This window comes from Apteryx rowi, unplaced genomic scaffold (genome assembly GCF_003343035.1).
Source record: "Apteryx rowi isolate R43461 unplaced genomic scaffold, aptRow1 scaffold_768, whole genome shotgun sequence".
Lineage (NCBI taxonomy): Eukaryota > Metazoa > Chordata > Aves > Apterygiformes > Apterygidae > Apteryx > Apteryx rowi.
This window is the reverse complement of record NW_020451058.1, coordinates 57,450-77,395: the sequence shown is the minus strand read 5'-3', so window position 1 is coordinate 77,395 and position 19,946 is coordinate 57,450. Positions and strand designations below refer to the sequence as shown.

Sequence of the window (19,946 nt, the reverse complement as noted above, 5' to 3'; positions counted from 1 at the left end):
CTGAGCTTCTCCAGCGCTTTGGTGTGAGTGTTTTCCAGTGCTCCCTTGCTCAAAGATTAGTGATGTTACTTTAACCTTGTGGTGGAAACCCTGGGCCCTGCCCCTAATCCCACCAGGCAGGTAAGGAAAAAGAAAGGCTCCTCGATCCTTTGTCTTTTAAAATGTGACTTGCTTTTAAATGTGTAAGAGGGCCTGATTCTGCAGCTGTGTTGCAGTGTGAGCTCCTCTCCTCTGGCAGCAGCTGGGCTGGAAACATCTGGTTACCACTCCAGCTCCCAATGTCAGGGAATGGCCCTTGTGGCGTATTTCCCATTTCACAGAGGAGAAAATAGAAGCACTGGAGGGAGAAACAATTTTCTCCCAGTCCCTTTGAGCCCATTTTACCTCATCTTCATTATTTTTTTGACTGAAGGCAGCCTTTCCCTGTGACCAAAGACCTTGCCCTGGCAGGGAGGCACCAGGGCAAGATGCAGATGTCCGTGAGCATCGCGGTGCAGCGACCAGAGCCAGCCTGGGAATGAGCCTTCCCTGAGCAGGGATGGCCCTGAGCCGAGGTCGTGTCTCCACCTTGTGCTTCCCGGGACCCCAGTGCGAGGGGAGGGCCTGTCCCAGGGTGACCGCGGAGAAGCCTCTGCTGCCCACTGGGGATGTGGGGCAGCACTGCGGCAGTGCCCATGGTCTCCAGCAAGCGCTGTCCTCTATTTCTTCTACCCGTCCTAATGTGCATTGAGACAAATGGCACAGGATGATTTTTTTTCCTCTCCTCTATGGGAAAGCACCTCCGTCTCTCTGCAACCGGTTTGCCAGAGCATGTGCGAGATGCAGGCAGGCAGAGTTGGTCTCCGAGGTGTTGCAAACTCGTTGGCTGGCCTGGAGTGAGCCGCTTGCCCCTTCTGCACCTCGGTTTCCCTGCTTATTAAACAGGGATTGGCGAGACAGCTGTCTGCTATCTGGCACTTCGCAGGACCAAGGCAGCCTTGTTGTTTGTTGTGCTGTTTTTCCTGTTTACTATGTTTATAGCCCAAAGGCGCTCCCTCGGGCTGTGCGAACGTGTGCTTCCAGCTCCTGGCTCAGAAACTATTTCCAGGCCATCAGCTGCTCTGGTCTTGCTCTCACTGCAAAAACTTCAAATGAGGGGAAGAAAATAATATTGCTAAAAATAAATAATAAAAAAAATCTGAATCTCTGTTGGATGCCAGCTCTGCTGGCATCTCCCAAGTACCTTTCTTCTCTGATGGCCCACAACCATCAGATACCAGCCTCACCGGGCAGAAAACATTGCCGGGAGGGAGAGGGCTGCTGCTGGGCTGAGTCTGTCCCATGTAGCCGGCTGTGTGACAAAGCACATGTGACTTTGTTCTCCTGCCTAGGCTCTTCTCTAGCCGTATTCACGGGGGAGAAAAGATGTGCGTGCAGATTCATCACGCCTGATAGGCCACAGGTGACAGCCGTGGCCGAGGACATTGCAATGAAGTCTAGAAGAAGGGCAGCAGCGTCCCAAGCTCTGCTGCCGATGGGCTTCTGCATGTGGGCTGACCATGAAGGGGCTCCATCCTGCTGCAAGTGCTGTTGAAGGAGCCCACGAGGGACTGAAGCAATGGCAGCTTTACACCGAGGATGGGGCTGGAGGGATGCAGAGCAGTGGACCTTGACAGCGGTGACCCCGGGCTGGCAGACAGAGCACCAATCAGCTCTGCTTGAGGCATTACGGAAAGGCAAGATATCTGCGAGCTTGTTAGAGCCCCCGAACAACTACCACTGGCAGCAGACAGAAACATAGGTCAGATATTAATGCCACAGCAATCAGTTTAATATGGACTCAACGGAGCGTTCTCGTGAGAGATGAAGCCTCCTAAGATACAGCAGGGAACGTAGGAGCCTGGCGATAAAAGCCGTCGGGGCCCCTCCAGCGTTTCCCCAGCAGGGGAGGGTGCCCTGGGGTGGGCTCTGAGCCTTGACTCCCACAACTCCGCTGGGAGAGGGGGAGCCGGTGCCGGGAGCGGTGCCCAGGCCTGGCAGGACGGGGCCGTCGCGTGCTTGAAATAAAGAGCGAGCGGTTTGTGCCGGAAGGGATTTCGGCTTGCCCGCTCCAGGGCAAGCTCGGTTCAGCCACCTTATCCTGCTCGGAGAGAGGTCAGGGAAGCCAAAGCAAAGGGCTGAAGCAGGATCGAGCTCGGCAGCAGCCCGTCCTGCGCCGGCTCTCTTTAAACAGCTTTGGCAGCGCAACTGCGTCCTGCTCCGCAGCAGCCCCCACCACGCTAATCCCCGCGCGCGTGCCTGCGGGCACACGGGTGCTCCCGCCGGCAGGGATTTCGGTAATCTACACCGGAGATCATTTCTGATCTCAAATAAGCCTCGAGTCGGCACAGGGCGGACGGGGGGCCAAGGCAGGACCCCGGGGGCTGCTCAAGCGCCAGCCCACCGCAGTGTTGAACTCCCACCCCAGTGGTATTTCTAATTTCTCGCTTAGTAAGGTCTGTGTTTGACCATCAAGAAACCTGTTCTTGCTTAGGATCGAACTATTGCCCGGGCTGCAAAAGTAACTTTACAGGGATCTCCAGCAAATGAGAGAGGGAAACACGTTTTAGCCCCCTGAAGCAGCCTGGTGTCTTTCCTGGACGGCAATGTTACCCTTGCCGGAGTAAGTCGCTGGAGGATATCGGATGAAGCAAAAGTGGAAATCCCCAAGGCTTTTAATGCCCCTTCTCTCCCAGTACCAACACACTGGGAGGTCTGGGGGGCTGGCGTTATTTTTGGGCGTATTTGTAGCCTGTTTTCTTAAGCAAACAGGGTTTATCTCTCTGTACTCTTGTGTATCCATCAGCCCCGCTCTAAGAATCTGGCCGCTTTCAACCAAATCCGATGGAGAGGTTGAAAGCTCAAAAATACGCCGTTTTTGAGAGTTTCATGAGAAGAGGTCTCCGGCTGCTTAAACGAGCGGCAGGCTGAGCAGGGGAGGGCTACGGTTCGGGCGAAAGCGCGTTCAGCGCCAGCGAGCTCGCAAGGAAACCGCCGCGGCGCTTTCGGCAGCAGGAAAAGTTTCCGTCAACACTTGCACCTTATGAGACCTGACGTCACCCCTCGGCACCCCCCCGCTCGCGGAGCTCGTCTCCACTGCTAACGAAGCGCCTTCGCAGGTGACCTCGCAGGGCTGCGAAGCCCCTTTCTGCCTCCCTAATCGGGGGGGTCAGCGCTGCCTCGTGGGTCGCAAGGAGCCCCGAGCCTGGCGGTGCCGCGTGACAGCCGGGATTCAGCCCTGCGGAGACTTTCCCGCGGCAGGACCTGAACTGCCTGTAGGTAGGTGAATCACTGAGGTCGAGCGGAGCCTGTAGCTAGCCAAAGAGCTGTAAATTGCTTTAAAAAAGAAAAAAAAGAAAAAAAAAAAAGAGAGAAATCAGGGCCTGGCACGTCAAATCCTGCTGGTCGTGCTTTGCATTGGGCTGCTGAGCCTTCCCACCCCGGCCGGAGGGTCTTTGCTGCACCAAGCAAAGGGGTTTGCTAAGGGCTCGCAGGACCTGGCCTCGCTTTTTAAAACARCACCTTTTCTCCCAGCCCCTGTTCTTAAAGTGGGATTTGGGTGGCAAGGAAAATGAATCGTCTTGAGTGTAAATGAAATGCCGCAATCCCGCAGTTTCGCCACGGTCAGCCTCCGGCTCCTCTCCAGCAAATGGGGCTTAACTTCATTGTGGTTTAACTGGGAGAAGCTGTTTAATACCTTTAATTTACAGYGGCATTTCAATATCCCATTAAAATCATTCCAGAAATAAATCTAATTCCTGGCATAGCTTCTGCAAACTTTGCACCAGTTGCTGGGAAGGCTGAGCGCAGGCTTTCTTTTGTTCGGCTGGTGAAAAAGCGGAGAAAAAAACACAGCGCTGTCTCGAGAGTTATTATTTTCCTCCTGTTTTGGGGAGCTGCTGACTCACACGTTTGGTCCGGGAGAGATTCTCCGGCGCTGTTTGGACGTGGCCAGACGAYGCTGATTCAGAGGTGTGTGACCGAAGCGTGCCAGCCGCATCGGCGTGCTCCCCCCGGTCCTTTCTCGCTACCCCTTTTCGGGCGTTTTTCTTGTTGCTTTTTTCCGGTAGTGGGATTTTTTTTTTTTTTTTTAGATATTTAAAAGCTCACCAGCAGCTGTTCCTCTGCTTTTGGGCTACTCTGTGGTTTTTTTTGCAAGAAATGCTTTGCAGTTCTGGCTTATCAGGCTCGGCAGCTGGTTTGAAGCTCTGCTGTCCCCTCCCTGCGCCTGTTTACCCAGGGCGCTCTCTGACGCAGGGCCCCTTTCCTGTGTTTGCCACCACCCACCCCGGAGGTCCTCGTGCGATAACTGCTAGTTTAAGAGCAGGGATTTTTGTCTTTCAGAAACAGTCTTTAACCTGTAGTCCTCTGAAATGCCTAACTTAATAGAAAAACCTCTAAATACACTATTTAAGGTTGACACAAAAGTAATTTTCCAGGTTATAAATACGCCGGTAATTGATCCAAAGGTTAAAAGGTAGCATTTAGGGGCCTGATTCTACCAAAAGTGAATGGGCTTGAAGTAAAGATTTAGATGGTACAAAATATTGAGAATGGGCTGTTTTTACCTAGCTTTAATGATCTCGATTCAGCTGATTTCAGTGGAGCCGTATAACTTTGCCCCTGCTGAAAATCTGGCCCCTAACTTGCAGCTATTCATGGATGGCTAAAGCACTTGCATTTAAAAACGGAGATTGTAACCGAACAACCCAGAAGTAACTTGAGCCACTTTCAGCATGGGAAGCAAGGTCTTAAGGTTTTTATSTTTTTAAATTAGACCTTGAATGTAAAAGAAGTCCTTGAACTTGGATATGTTTGTTAGACCTCCAATGTGTCCTTAAAATGATAATGAAAATAATTTAAATTTTGATGGAAAGGTGGTAGGACTTTTGCTGGAGGAAACATGATACTATGACTTGTAAAGATAGGAGTTTCACATTTTGAAGTGCCAGAGAAAGAAAGGCAAGGGAAGACAGGCAGGTACTTCTCTGCACTGTAGTAGCGATGAAACATTAATTCATCCCCCTGGAATTTCTTGTTTGTGAGCTCCCATAATTTCATTTCTTTGGTGTCTGTATGAAGCTTGAGCTAGTTTAATGCCAGAAGCCAAGTACTCTTTGACTAATATCTTTTTATTAGATTCTGCGTGTGTGCGTGTGTATTTCCATGTGCCTGCGCATGTGAGAGAGAGAGATCACCCTTTACATCCCTCTTTATGCCTTTGAAATATGCTCTTGAAGAATCTTTTCAGGGACACGTTCAGAAACAAAGCCCCCAGTGCAGTGATATTTAAGACACGTGTTTGACTTCGGTGGGATTTGCGCACGTCTCTGCGAGCTTTGTGGGAAGGGAGGCCGGTTTAAGCGCGGAGCTGAAATGCGGTGTTTGTGCTGGAAGACCCTACGTTTGCCCGGCTGTGTCCTACCTCGTAGCTCAAGACTTCTCCTTTCACGGTGCCTGGCAGCAGGGAGGGAGGAGCAAAAAATCCCAGAAGGAAAGCACTTTCCCCCAAACGTGTCCTCGAGCTTGTGAGCTGGTGGAGCCGGCAGCACATCGCAGGCACGGGGGATGTTTGCAGAAGAGAGGTCTGTCGGCTGTGTCCCCCAGGCTTTAAAGGCAGCCTGGATCTGATCAAAGCAAGCTTCTCTGCCTGCACATTGCAGGGGTGAGGATGCCGAAGAAATCCCCCGAGCACACGGGTGTGTGCGCGTGTGCTTGTGCATGCCCAGGCAGAGGAGCGAGAAAGGAGGCRGCAGGACGCCTCATTGCACGTCCTGCCTGGGAGTCCACCTTGCGCCATTTGGGCACAGGTACGGGTTTACTTGCACCAAAAAGACTTTGCCTGTGGCCAAAGCAGAGAGGGCAAAGCTCCAGCTCAGCCGGGGACTTCCCAGGCCCTCTGAGCTGCTCYGCGGTTGGGTAGGGGTGCAACAGTGAAGGCTCACTGCCACCTCTAGGCAAGCGCTAGCATAGACACTTGCTCTAAACTAGAGCAGAGACAGACAATCCTGGGATTTGTCCCAAATCACTGCAGTCTCTGTGCCAGACCCCCCGATCAGCTGGTGTGTGTGTGTGTGTGTGTGTGTGTGTGTGTGTGTGTGTGCAGTTACATAGGCTCCTTAAGCTTTAGTATAAATATGTTTAGCCGTTTCTTTGTTCCCGCGGCAGTAATCCCTCGAACACATTTCGAGTTGAATAGAAATAGCAGCTGAATAACTCCAGAGCCACGGCTGCCGGGGATATTGTGTGTACGATCCGTGCCGAGGCCACGGTTTCCTAAGGATCTTAGAGAGCTAAGCGGCGCGAGCGGCACGTTCCCTGCAGGCTGATTCAGARCCGCGGCGGCCCCCTGCAGCGGAGCGGTCTGCAGCCCGCCCGGACGCCCACCTGGAGGAAGACCCTCCGCCGGCTCCTTCCCCGGGAGCTGCGAGCCACCCGGCCTCCCCAGTATAACCCACGGTCACCGCCGGCTCCTGCAAGAGAGGTGGGTGCGAACGAACAGCAGCAGGAGAGGGGAAGAGAGCCCGGAATCGGGGGGAAAGGAAACTTGAGAGAGCCCTAGCTGATGTGGTTATACTGGGCTTCTACAACCTCAGCGACCGGTGCTAAGGTGGTTTCGCAGGAGAGGGGGAACCGGGGAGGCAGCTGTGTGAGGGGCAGGGAAGAGGCTGATTCCTCTCCCGAGCCATTTCTTTTTGATGACTTGCTTAGCAGTGCCGCTTGCATTTGCTCCCGGCTCTAGGAACCGGGGAAGCAACTTCCCCAGACTGGGATGGCTCAGCAGGGCTGARCACAGGGTGAACCAGCCCGATTCCCTTCTCCGGGGCAGGTGGCTACCAGCCTCGACTTTCCGACTAGGATGAGGCAGGATTACAGGAACGTGTATGCTCCCTACAGAGAAATGCTGTTTACAGATGCTCTTTGCTGGAGGAAGAAAGGTGAAATATTTGCTGTCAAACCAAGAGCTGTGCGGGAACAGGCTCATTGGATACAAATGGGCTGAAGAGGGTCTCTCTCCACCTTCTCCATTTGCAGTCCAACATCTGTGTCATTAGTTGTTTACTAACCTCCGAGCCTCCCTCTCCGGGCTGACTCACAGCTACATGCGGGAAGCAAGGGCTACCTAGGGCTCCTCCCTGGCTCAGGGTGGTTAATGGGACCTGCACAGGCCAGCAGCTCCCTTTCTGTATTGAAATGCTGCTGCTGGCTAGCCTGGATTGATGGGTTTTGCAAGGCTTCAGGTGGTCTGCATATAAAAATCAGCATCACTTCATTAAGTTTTATGCAGGTGAAGGCAGTGCTGTTGTGCCATGGAAAGGACTTGGCCCACGGATGAACACAGTTTATCTGGCTCCCTCCTCCAGAATTGAAAGTGGAATTGAACCCTAGTGCTGAGCACATGTGAATGAGCTTGCAGAGGGCTGGGAATAGGGCTCGCAATTAATGGAAGGGTGCTGCTGGCCTTAGAGGGCAGAGGAGCTGGGTCCTGGGAGGTTAGGGACCAGAGAAGAAAAGAAGTCCTTCCCTGTGGATCAGAGCTTGCTTTCTCTTAAGCTTTGGACTAGTGAAGGGGGCTGGGGCCCCTCCAAGGTTGCATCTCTAGGGTGTGTTTGTGGGGTGAGTAAGCAGGACTGCCAAAGCTTTGGCCTGTGGTAGGGCTGGGAGTCCAGCTTCTGTGGACCTGGGAGCCCTGATAGTCCCTGCGTTGCTTCCCCAGCACTGTTTTGCCTCCTGGAGATCTGCCTCCACGACAAGAGTGCTGGTAAGCAGGAAAGGAGCTAGGTGCTGGTGGTACAAGCTCTGTAGCGGGTGCCAGGCGAGGCTTTGGCAGTGCAGATCCCCTGAACACCAAACAAGTGTGCTTGCACCCGTCAGCCTTGCTCAAGCCAGACCACCAACCACATGACACTCAACCCGTCTGTCTGCACAGGCTCCCCAAGGGAGACCAGCCCAGGTTCTTCCCTACCCCTCGCCCTGGTCATCTCCACTACACACAGCCCTCAAAATGTGAGCCCCATAAGGAGAAGCTCTTGGGCTTTTCTCAGCCTGGGCTGAGGCTGGTGGTTTTCCACCTGAGACCAGGTCAGGAAGCCCTTCTTTGCCTGTTACTCTGGTTATCCCTCCGTGAAACGTTGTGTTTGGGGCAGGTTTCCCTGCCTGATGGATCACAGCAGATGTCTTTGGGTAGCTTACTATTAAATTAGTCCTTCTGCATCTAAATAGGCATAATTATGTGTTCATTAGCCCCAGACAGTGCGTTACAGCTTGAAGCAAGGGTTGTGAGAGCAGSGGGGAGTGTGGGCGAAGCAGCCCCAGGCCCAAATTCTTTCTGGCGCTGAGTTTGCCTAAACTACCCTCTCCCTTTCCCACCTCTGCAAAACTCTGTGTGTGTTGGGGGAGGATCAAGGCTGTCTGATTTCCTTTCCCCTGTGGGAAGTTTTGTAATTGAATTGCCTGCTGTGCTACACTTTACTTGCATGCCTCCGGAGAGGCAATGGGGCAGGCAGGCCGGGTCTGCTGCCCCTGCCAGGGCTCCCGGCTCCCCGGAGCATGGCCAGGGAGCCACGCGGCGCTGCGCGCGTTCGCCAGGCTGAGGCCAGTTCCCTGCACTCCGGCGGGAGCTGCCTCCGAGGTCTTAGGAAGAGGCTGTGATCAGGTGAGCCTCGCAGTCCTGCCCGAGAGCCCGGCTGGGTTTCTATAATATTATAGATCTATAATTGTGTGTTTGTTGTTGCCATGGGAATGAGCACAATTGCAAAGCCTGAAGACTGATGTCAAGCCCGTGTCTACACTGGGCCTTATCAGGTGCAAGTAAAGAGGCAGAAGGGAAAACAGGGTGAGGAGAAGCCCCTTTCCTCGCTCCCCTGTGTGTAGCTGGGCTCTGGCAGGAGAAACCCACATCTGGAGCTGGGAGAGGGGCAGGGCTGCCCCAACCCTTAGCTGCAGCCTGCCCAGCAGTCTTGCCCTGTTCAGCCACGGCTCGGGGCTCAGGGCAGGTAGTGGAGGGATCCTGGCTGGGTTGGTGCCCAGCCTGCCCAAGGGCAGAGGCAGCCCTGGAGGGAGAGGGCTGCCTGCTGTCAGGGGAAGAGGGGGCTTGTCTGCAGCCCCGGGTCTCCCCAGGCTGGAATCCAGCTTCTTCCCGAGCCGGGAGCAGGCAGGTGGGGAGYTGCGGCTTTCCAGGGGCACGAAGCCGGCTCTTGACGTAGCGCAGCCGGGCAGGGGCGCCGGGCAGGCTGTGCTCCCCCGGGGCAGGCTGAGGCGGCCCCCCGGGATGTGGAGCGGTGCTTCCCGGCAACAGGTGGGGGCCGGAAGAAAAGCCACCCTGGAAATGAGGTTATATAAAAGATGTATGATTTGGAGAGCAGAGTGTCTCCTAATGAGGGCTGCACCGGCTCGCTCCACACCCATAAAAACCCTGGTTGGACGTCAAAGCGGATTCGTTTCGGTGATGCTGGGATAAAGGGGCGCAGCGAGGACTGGCTCCCTCCCTGCGAGCCGCGCCGAGCCCAGCGYCGCGCCGGGCTCCGTCCCTCCGCCGCGCCCGGAGCCGCTCGGGGCAGCGGAGCCGCCGCGCAGCGCCGAGCCCCGGAGGGATGCGCCGGGCGGGCACGGGCACGGGCACGGCGCCGGCTCATCTCCGCCGCACGGTAGGTGGAGCGGCGGGCGGGCTGCCCGGAGCCCCGGCGCCGCTTCTCCGCGAAACTTTCCGGCGGGGCAGCGGGTGCCGGGGCAGCGGGTGCCGGAGCGGCACCGCACCGCGAACCCCCGCGGGACCCGGCGCCCGTGCGCTCCCTCGGGGAGGGAAGCGGGCTCCCGTTGGGAACTCTTCCCGCCGCCGCTCCGGGGAACCGGGGCCGGCCAGACCCAGCCTCTCCCTGCCCGGAGCCCTTGGCCGGGGGAGCAGCAGGACCAGCCCCGCCGRAGCGGCCGGCCGGACTCTCCATGCGGCCGCTTTGCGGGGTGTAGAGCTTCGGGGCTGCAGAGCGGGTTGAGCCCCGCGGGCTCCGCGGAGGGGAGGGGACGCGTGGGATCCGCGCGGCTAAAGCCGCTTTTCTGGCCAGGCGAGCGAAGCCGCGGGTGGCCGCGCCGAGCCGGGGATACAACCTGATAATGAAACCCMCCACCACCACCACCGCCGCGCTGCCCGGGCCGCCGCGGGCAGCACTGTGCGGGCAGCGCTGTGCCGGCAGCGAAAGCCTGCGGGACGCCCCCCCCCTCCCCCCAGCACCTGGGGTCTCCGCCGCAAACTTCATGCAGCGCTTCCGTCCTCGGCTCCCCTCCGGGGCCCCCGGGATGGGGGGGGGAGGCTGAGTCAGCTGCGGAAAAGGAGCGAGTCTGCCCCTTTTCTCCCTCCCCCGCTACTCTTTGCAGCAAGTTTGTATGGGGCGAGGGGGCCGTTTGCACGGGGCAGGCAGGCGGACGGTTCGTCCGGGGCGGCCAGCTTGCACGGGGGAACAGGCAGGGGCAGCCCGGTAGTGCGCACGGGAGGGGCAGAGCGGAAGGCAAGGGCGCGCGGCCGGCGTGCCCGGGGCTGGGGGCAGTTCCCCCGAGGAGCGCAGCAGCAGGGGCAGATCCTCCGGGGAGCGCAGGGGCAGTTCCCAGTTTCCCCCAGGAGGGCAGGGGCAGGTTCCCCCGGGCAGGGCAGGACAGGGGCAGGAGCAGGGGCAGTTCGCCCGGGCAGGGCAGGGGCAGGGCAGGGGCAGTTCCCCCGGGCAGGGCAGGGGCAGGGCAGGGGCAGTTCCCCCGGGCAGGGCAGGGCAGGGGCAGGGCAGGGGCAGTTCCCCCGGGCAGGGCAGGGGCAGTTCCCCCGGCGCGGGCCCGGCGCTGCCCTCGCCCCGCCGCGGGTGGCGGCCGGCGCGGCGGCGCTGTCCCGGGTGCTGAACGCGGCGGGCGGCGCCGTCCCGAGCCCCGGCGGCTCCCGGGCACCGGCGGGGCGGAGGGGGAGCCCGGGGCTGCGGGAGTCCCCGAGCGCTGCGGAGGCGATTCGCCCTGGGTGCCCTCCCGAGCGAAGCCCTGGGATGTCCCACTCGCGGGCGGCTCCTGTCCTTCAGGGAGAGCCTGGTCCGGATCCGTCTCCCAGTCCACACACAAGGATCTGGACAGTCCCCTCTGGCTGGGCGTGAAATGCAGAAAGGAGTTGTTGTTGCAGGGATCAATTGAGATGAATCCCGCTTGCCCTGCCTGTAATCTGGCTCTCAGCTTGGTTTGTATTTAGTGGATAGGGCAGGAGGGAGCCTTTGGTTTTTGCTGGCAAGGCAGAGGAAAACAGACCTTTGTATGCCCGCATCTGGAGTATCTGGTTCTGGGGTGGGCATAAATGGGCATCGCCCCATCCAGCTCTGGGTCCCACTTAGCCTTTCCCTGCCTCAGATCTGTGCTCACTGAGTGCGCTGACTCCACAGCCCAGGTGCAGACATTTTCTTCCAACGCTTTCGAGTTATGACTGTCAGGAGGAAATTCTGGCAGGCAACTTGACAATTATCTGCTGAGTCCCGGAGGAGCTGATCCGCCTCTCACTGAAATGGAGGGGAAGTGTCTCCTTCCTTCTAGTGGGAGCAGAGGCTGTCTGGAGCCGGAGACATGCAGGAGATTGCAGGGGGCAGTTTCAGGGGCTTGGGTCTTGACTGCTTTAAATGCCAGCTTGCTCTGCTTTAAAGCATCTTCCTCTTCTATGTCCCCAACTGCATACAGCCAGGGCAGAAGACAGAATGGGACCTACAAGGACAGTCACTGGAGAGCTGTGGGCAGGCTTGTTTTAAGGCTATATAAAATAGAGCTTTTCTCTTAGATTTGCTGCCTGCACATTGTAGCTGGCTATGCCTTTTCAGTTAAAAAAGCCCTCTGATGAGGAAGCCTTATTTTGAAGAGTTTGTTTTTGCATCAGCAATTTTTTACCCTAATTTCTTCCAGCATACAGTATCCAGAATATTTTCTTAAAGATGCCACAAACTCAGTCATATACTCCCTAGTCTTAAAACGTGCATGTGTTTGCAAACAAACTCCTTGTATAGAGTCTCCTCTTCTGCACAGGCATGGTTCTTTGGGGATATTTCTCTGTACAGATATCTGTGTTGGGATAAGTGTTAAATTCCCTCACGAGCAAGGGAACGTGGCAAGTCCTTGTGCCCTTTGAATTCTGTTTATTCTCTCTGTCAGTACTGTGGCTATCAACGTGTACTGTAGAGGCCATCTTAGGCAGAGGGGTTTTGGCTGAATCCTCACCTGCTGGTAAGTGTTGTGTATCTGCTGATGGTCCTCACTGACCCTCCGGAACATTTCGGCCTTGTCAGATTTTTTTTCCTCTGCTTTGCTCACGTATTTTGTATTTTAGATTTCAGTAGTGAATCTGTACAAAGGCTTAGGAAATCTGCCAGTTTGCCTAAATCAGTGCCTGAAAACAACTATATATAGTAACTGATAAGTCACATGAGCTTGGCTTGCATAGATTAGCATTTACCTTTCCTGAGTAACGAGGATATTGTCTGATATTTGTTGATACCATCAATTTTTACTAAAGAAACACAGCCCCTAAAGCAAGGAACCAGTTTGAGAAAAGGCTACAGATGTGACTATTACGTAGTTGATCTAGTCATGCTGTTTGGATTGTATCTATGCATTAAATCAAATCTATATACACAATCTGACCGCTCATACGTATCCACAAATAAACATATTATGTCCTTAAGAGAGGAGGATCTGTAAGCCACTGTCTTTGGTTGGAGCCAGATGAAAGTCTGTTTCTTCCCATCAGCTTGTTCCAAACGAACTCTGCCGCAGGCCGCGCACACTGCCTGAACCAACACACTCTGTGTTGCTGTCACCTCCCCGAATGGCACCATACACAGCAGCTGTAAATCAGAGCAGCCTGTATGGCAACAGGCAAGTGCTTGGAATCTGGATGTGGGAGCTAGAAACACGTAACATAGAAGTAGGTCTGTTAAACCCATATGTTATCGGTATGTTGGTTCTACGCACAGAGCTTGGAAGACGGCAAGTGCTGTGTGTATATATAAAAAACTGGATGTATTTATGTTAATACACTCTCTTTCTGTAGCCCCTGTTTTACATGACAATTCAGAAATGCTTAACAAGACCTTGCAACATACTTCTAGGGTAAGCTTGTCTTAATCCCATTTTGCAGACTCTCCGGCTTATGTCTTCAGGCGCGCTGAAAACACGCAGCTCTTCTTTGCCACAAGGGCTGTGAAAGCTTGTTTTTTTTCAGAGCTGAACCCACCCTTTATCCCCAAGTGCCATCAAAATTAACAAATCCTTGAAGAATACAGTGGCACGTTTCAGCCAAGGCCTCCAATCCCATTGGAGTGCAGGGGGTTTATGGCCCTAGTGTCTTGGCTTGACAACCTGCCCCACTACTGGCTCTCCTTGTGGTGACAGTTGGGTATTGAGGAACAGGGTCTTGAGGGGGGCCAAAATCCTCTGCTCCAGCATGCGAGTCTCTGTTTTCAATACAGGGGCTGTGGCTGCTTCAGCTGAAAGTAGTGTCATCAGCATAGGACTGTCCCACAAGGGAAGGGGAAAAGCATCAGGAACCGATGAGCATCTGGGCCCATTTCTGCTCCTCATCCTCATGCGCTCATAACTTTGATACAGTGCCTTGTATCCAGCACTGAATGGGGATGTGCTCAGGGATCTTGGCAGTGAGAGGACTGTGTGGCTGAGACTGTCCCTAAGGAACAGCATCTCTGTCACTGGCAGCACCTTCGGCAAAAATTAGGAAGCAGAAAATTCTTCCCTTCCCCCTGCCTGGCCTGCCCAAATTAGAGTCAAAACCCTTCATGGGACAAGAAATAGGTCCCAGGAGGCCCACAGAGAACTTTGCTGCTGCTGTTGATACTATGGCAACAAGTGATAATGCAAAACCCTAAGAAAAGCGAGAACAGAAACTCAGGGGAACAAATTATCTTTGCTTTCTGCTCTGCACAGCCACTGAGGATGCCAGTGCAAAGAGGGAGCAAGAGATCTGCTCTGAGTCCTCACACTAGATTAAATGGTGCCATACAGCAACGGGGAATTGCACCTCTCAGTTTTCCTGCACCCTTCATCATTAAAGCGAGACAGTAATGGTGCACAGGAGACAGGGAAAATTCCTCTGCCTTTTCCAGCCCTGCCAGTGGAGCGCTTTGCACAGGGGCCTGGCGCTGCCGCTCTGCCTTGGAGAGGAAGGAAAGAGCCAAGGAACATGCAAGGAACAGACCARGGAACCAAGACGTATGCCATGAAAAGTCTGATGTTTTCATGAGGTTTTTAAATAGTGATATGAGTCACTCTTTATGAAAGTCTGTGACAATAAGGTTTATTGCCATTTAGTGTCCTAATTGGGCTACTTCTCTCCCAGGCTTGTTAGAGCAGGAAAAKTTAACACTGTGCTAGAAGGATTTGGGGGAGTCAGCAGCAAAGGAGTAAAGAGAACGTGAGCCTCTGCAATGGGTCGGGAGCTTAATTCCTGGAACAACTCCGGGTTGAGATCTCTGCGGCTGACTTTATTGATGCCGACTGCCTGCTTGGGAGCTATTATAGTTCAAGCCAACCTGCTGCGATTTTAAATTCCCTTTTTCTTTTTTTAAAATGAAAACACAATTCCTCTCTCGTGCTGTGATTGGATTTCAAGGCCATATATCAAGTGACATTTTCTCATTTATTTCCTATCTACCTATTTTGTCTTTCAGGACAAAGTGTTGTTGTATTAACACGGACCCCATTTGTCAAATCAGAGTCGCTGGTATAATTCCAATCCTCTTGGCAGATTGATTGCAATGAAATTTATGTTTTACAGATGGACCCAGTCCTAATAAGAACATCAGTTTTAGAYGGGGTTAGTGGCAGAATTGACTGTTTTATCTAAACTCTGTTTCAATGGCACACCACAGGCGCCAAGAAAATATTGTGCAAAACAGTAAAATAGAAACGGCAATCATGTTACTGAAATATGCTCAGCCTTGAACTGCAAATTAAAACAAAACCCTGTTTTTGTCATCTGAAAAGGGGAATTTTGTCAACGTAGTTGTCTTGGCAACATTAAAATGTATTGCCTGCAATCCACTTAGGTGTGGTTCATATCAGATGGGGCAAAGGAGAGCTGGGAGGAGGACGAAGGACGTCATTAAATTACAGCAAAGTTTCTGTGCGGTTCTGCTTCCCCTAACGATCAGATGCTAAGGTGGCAGGCGCTGTTGCTCCTTAATTAGGCATGCGTAGGAATGCTGTCCTGATGATACGCAGCCAGCTGTGTGCACCTGCAGGACTAGGCTTTGCTCAGCCGTTTCATGCCCTGAAGAGGGATGATTCAGACGCGCACAAGCCCGTGCTGCAGGAGTCGCACAAAAGTGCGGTGGGCCGCAGGGCCTGCGGACTGCACCCCTTGGACTGGCTGAAGTCTGCGGGCTTCAGCTCAGCTCTATTGGGRCGAGCAAACATGTATTGTTTTGCTTTCCAGAAAACAAAGCCCTGATGAGAGGCAAATGTACTCTCTCAGAGAGTGAACAYAGATTTATTTATATCAGAAAGCAAGCATCTGTTTTATTAACTGTTCTACTGCCAGTGACAGCCCCGGGTATGTTTTCAGTGGAAACRTCCATATGCTACTGAACTGCGTGGGAAGAGCTGGTCTCTAGGGCTGAGAACTGGGCACTTCATTCCTCCAGCGCGCACAAGTCCCTCCGTCCTCCCTGAGCCTGCTGCGTGGTAAAGCTCCTGCCCTGCGTGGTTTCTGGTACTGCAAGAAGCCCGTGCTCCTCGCCGCGGTCTGGTCGCACGGCACAAGCCAAGTGCTCCCCATGAGCACCGCGACAGGCAGCTCTATCCCCCCCTTGMGTGTTGGGGCTCCGGGAATCCGGCTGGACCCGGACACTTCAGCCTCATCCTTCCCTCTGCTGTTACGTGGCCAGAAGGGCCAGAGGACCCTCGGGTGTCAGGCTGTGCTTGATGCTCGGCTCTTCCYGCGGCCGGGAGAAGGAGGCTAAGCGGAGTGCAGGGAGCCTGCCCGGGGGAAGGCTGCAGAGCGCGGTCCCCACACCCAGCAGCRCTGCTAAATGGGGAAGCGGCCCGTTGCTATGGAGTAAGGAATGAGTTAAAATGCAGCGGGAAAAACTCCAGCAGTCTCTCTAGAAGGCGAGCTGGGCACTGCCACGAGGGACCAGCGCAGGGACGCAAAGGGCGTCTTTTATTAATTCACCCCTAGGTGTAAATCACCATTATAAGGGGGTGAAGAAAATGAGTTGGCCTAGATGAAATAGCCACTTACCTGCCTCTTGCACCGTAGATGGGGAAGGAAGGGAGAAGTGAGACGCACGGTTTGCCACCTGGCTGTGAAAGAAAAATGACTCGCTCTCTTCCAGGTGGACTTTGGCTTGGTTGGTTGTAGGTGGATAATTGGGGATTGCTGGGAAAAGAATTGGATATATATTTTCAGGATTAAAAGGCCTTGTACCGTAGATAGATCGTGGCATCAGTCTGAGCTGAAAGGGAGTTGAGTGCAGAACTGTTGGCATGAGTGCAGCTGAATGCCAGTGAATCACTTTAATGCTCCATTTTCAGATGCACAAACACGCAGGTTTACAGTAACTGTGCATATGTTGCATCCCGTTGCTCCTCATCACATTCACTGACGCTCCATGGGTTGCAAAAATTAAACAGGCATAAATCCATCAGCCCTGGGGTTCTCTCTCGAACAATATAAATCCCATGAAAACTAATTAAATAAGACAATGGTGTCCATTTAAAGCTGGCACATAAAAACGTGAGCCATTACCATAGCAAAGATCTGCGAGAGACAAGGCTCGAAATCGATTTCCAAGGGTGAGGGCAAATTGAGCGCCCGCTCAGAAGGACCGGTGTCTGGTATGTGCCGGCTTACTGCAGCCTCCAGTTTATGGCTGGGATAGTTAAGAGATTGTGTTAAGCTCAGAAGATTTATTTCTCCTCCACTTTGCTTTTGAAATCAAATCATCCAATTACAATATGTGCTGGAGTTTGTTGCTTGAAATGTTATTTGGTGACTCTAAAAGCTTTTCTTTATCAGTTTTTCGTAAGGACTCATTTCTTAAGCAAATGCCTTCAAAGCTATTGTGTGCCTGAGCCTTCCCGGCTGCTGTAGGGCTCCTGTTCTGCTGCTCCGCTGCGCTGATTAAGGCCGATGAAAAAAAAGTAATGTCAGCATGGATCGGTGTCCAGATCAGTTACTGCTTTTGTCTGAGGCGCTAGGAAATGTTTGCAGCCCAGCAGGATTTGTCACTCTTTTGTAATGTGGGTCGATGTTTACCTCTGTTTTACAGTTTGGAGGGGGAGGGAGCTGGAGGCATAGTCTGACTGACCCATCCATGGCCAACTTTGTAGCCCTTACGATCTCCTCTGCCTGGGAACCCACATTTCTGGCCGCACAGAAATCAGTTTTGATGTCRGCATGTGGCTCCTGAGTCGAATCCGACACGGGGAACATGCACACGCTGCCGGTCTCGCACCCCGCGCCGTGGCACGGCGGCTTTCCTCCCCACCACGCTGGCTGCATGTGCCAGGCAAGGGGACGGGAGCGGAGGAGGTGACTTTGCCGGGTGAGGTATTGCTGTGTCCATTTTTGCTGCGATAGCTGAGCAGCCACGTGTCCCCCCGCGCCGCGTCCCCGCCAGGCAGGGCCCTGCTGTTCGTTGTGCTTCGCGAAACCAGAGGAACCTGCCAGCAAGTTGAGCCTGGGTTTGCCCGTGGCGTCGACCGTCTCTCAGCTGCCTTTCAAGGGTGAAATGAGAAGTGTTTCCACGTGGGTAGCACTCACCCGTGGTCAAGCACCGCTCACTGCGCAGCTCGCACTGAATTTAAGGCGCGAGATGTGACACCTCCAGTAGCTGTAAATGTACTACCTGGCAAACGTACTGCTGCTCTTGGACACATAAATCAGACGGTTAATGATCCTTTTAAAGAGAACTGAACTCAGCAGAGCTGAGCACAGCTCAGCCATCCGCACTATAGCCAGACGGTGTGTCTCCCTGTTGTTTGCACGGAGCAAAATGTTTCAGGTTTGATCTGAAATGTGCCTCTCTGTCGATGAGAGTAAATCTGCAGCTGTCCTGGGACACCTCCAGAGTGGGCTATGTGGGAAACCCTGACATGCAAGTGTCTATGGGTATCTTGGGAAGTCCTCCCTGTGCTCCGAGGGGTCTCCAACAGTCTTTCATGTCCTTATCTTCTGCCTGTCCCTCACATCTTCACTCAGATTTCCCCTCAAATGCCTATGCACTGCTTTGCCAACTCTTGGCATCGCAAACCCTTTTAACAAACCTTTTATGAAATCTCACAATCAAGCAGACAGATGGGGTTTTCTGCCCTGAGTCTGGCAGGGAGTTAAAGGGCATCACAGAGTTTGTATGAGATTTTGTAGCTGGAAAATGCTTGCCCAAATCTTCTCCTAAAAGAGCAGCAGAGTCCAGGATTCGGAGACAGATTGTCCTTGGGTGGTAGGAGTGAGTTACCCTTTTGCCTTCATGGGACACGCTGGTGCTAATCCTGACCTTGGAGAAATTCCTGGTTGGACAGTTAGGTATCTCTTATAATCTAATTTTCTATTCTCTCTGTACTTGTAAGTAATGAGTGGATTTCAGTGGKTTTCTGGGTAGCAAATGCATCAATGCTATGATTTGCCGAGATTTTGCAAACTGTGTGCTGGAGCTGTAACTGGTGCTCAGAGCAATCTGTGCTGGCAGGGATCTCTGGAAACGTTTGTTAGCCTTTGCTCTGCTGGGAGATCGGCATTTCCTCGCCCTACCTGATTGTCCCTGCAAAAATGCCTTGGTTACTTGACATATGATGGTCTCTAATAGGTTCGTATGCATCTAGGAAAACATTACAACGTCTATGTGTTGACAATCACATTTCCAGCTTGGTGACTTTTCCCCTTGCTCTCATTCCCCAGGCGCTGAGTAGGTGTCATGCTTTCCTGTCTTTTACCTCCTGCTGCCGTGCTGTGACACCCGCTGCCCCATTAGGAGGAAGCTGGCTTGACATGAAGAGCATTTCGGGGGTGCATGGGCTCTGCTCGGTGCTCCTGCACAGCTGGAGTAAACCAGAAGCTGTTGCACTGAAGCCTATGGAGCAGTTCCCCCGTAGCAAGGGGGGAAARGGGGTGTCAGGAGCAAAGCCAGAGGGGAGCTGAGGTGGCTCACAGAGCTGGGGATGTCAAGGACAGGCTCAGGTGGCTGCGGGGGTTATTCCCCCTGGCTGTCTGAGTCCCTGGGGGGAGCAGGACCTTACCGCAGCAGGTGCTGGGGCCTCGTGGAGCTCAGCTGGAACGAGTTTCCATGCAGAGAGGGGAGGATCGACTACATATATATAACTTTATAAGCTTCCTGGAAGAAAGAAATGAAAATTGGTCTTGTGGGAGAAAAGCGAGGAACTCTACACATTTCAGGGTGTTTTAGCTGGTCAATAAGAACACGGTGACAGAGGTTTTTCTTGGGCAAACCTTGCTGGGGAAGGAGAGCAGCCTGGGGTAACACAACCCGGTCTTGGGCACAGGGGTGCCCTTCCAGGACCTCAGTGTCCCTCCACTCCCATGGAAGCACTGCGGTAAGTGCTTGAGTTTCCAAGGCTGCTTTAGGAGGAACCAGGCAGGGTAGAGATGGGGCTGCTGGGGGACCTCCCAGGAGAGCTGGCATCACTGGCTTCATGCAGGCTTTGTAGATCTGTGAGCCGGAGTTGTAAGACCTTGATATGATGACTTGGAGGGGGCTGGGGCACCTGGGAAAGTTACAGTTCAGGGCTGAAAGGAGACATCGTCACCAGCCTGTGAGTGTCTGGCTCAGAGGGTCTTCTGAAGACCCTCAGGGTCCAGGTCACCGCCTGGGTGGACCTTGGCCCTTGAGTCCTACAGGCTTCACCGTGCTTAATTCCTCTGACGTCATACTAAGTGGGGCCCTTGGGAT

At 53.7% G+C, this 19,946-nt stretch overlaps 1 protein-coding gene across 2 annotated transcripts in view; it reads left to right on the top strand.

The window, feature by feature from the left end:
• Positions 1–2,043: 2,043 nt before the first annotated feature.
• The window catches only part of NOS1 (nitric oxide synthase 1), a 72,686-nt gene continuing 54,783 nt past the window's right edge, over positions 2,044–19,946 (top strand). For both annotated transcript variants that reach the window (XM_026088375.1, XM_026088374.1), the window contains exon 1: positions 2,044–3,297. The gene's annotated coding sequence lies outside the window, so the exon portion shown is untranslated. The remainder of the gene's footprint in view (positions 3,298–19,946) is intronic.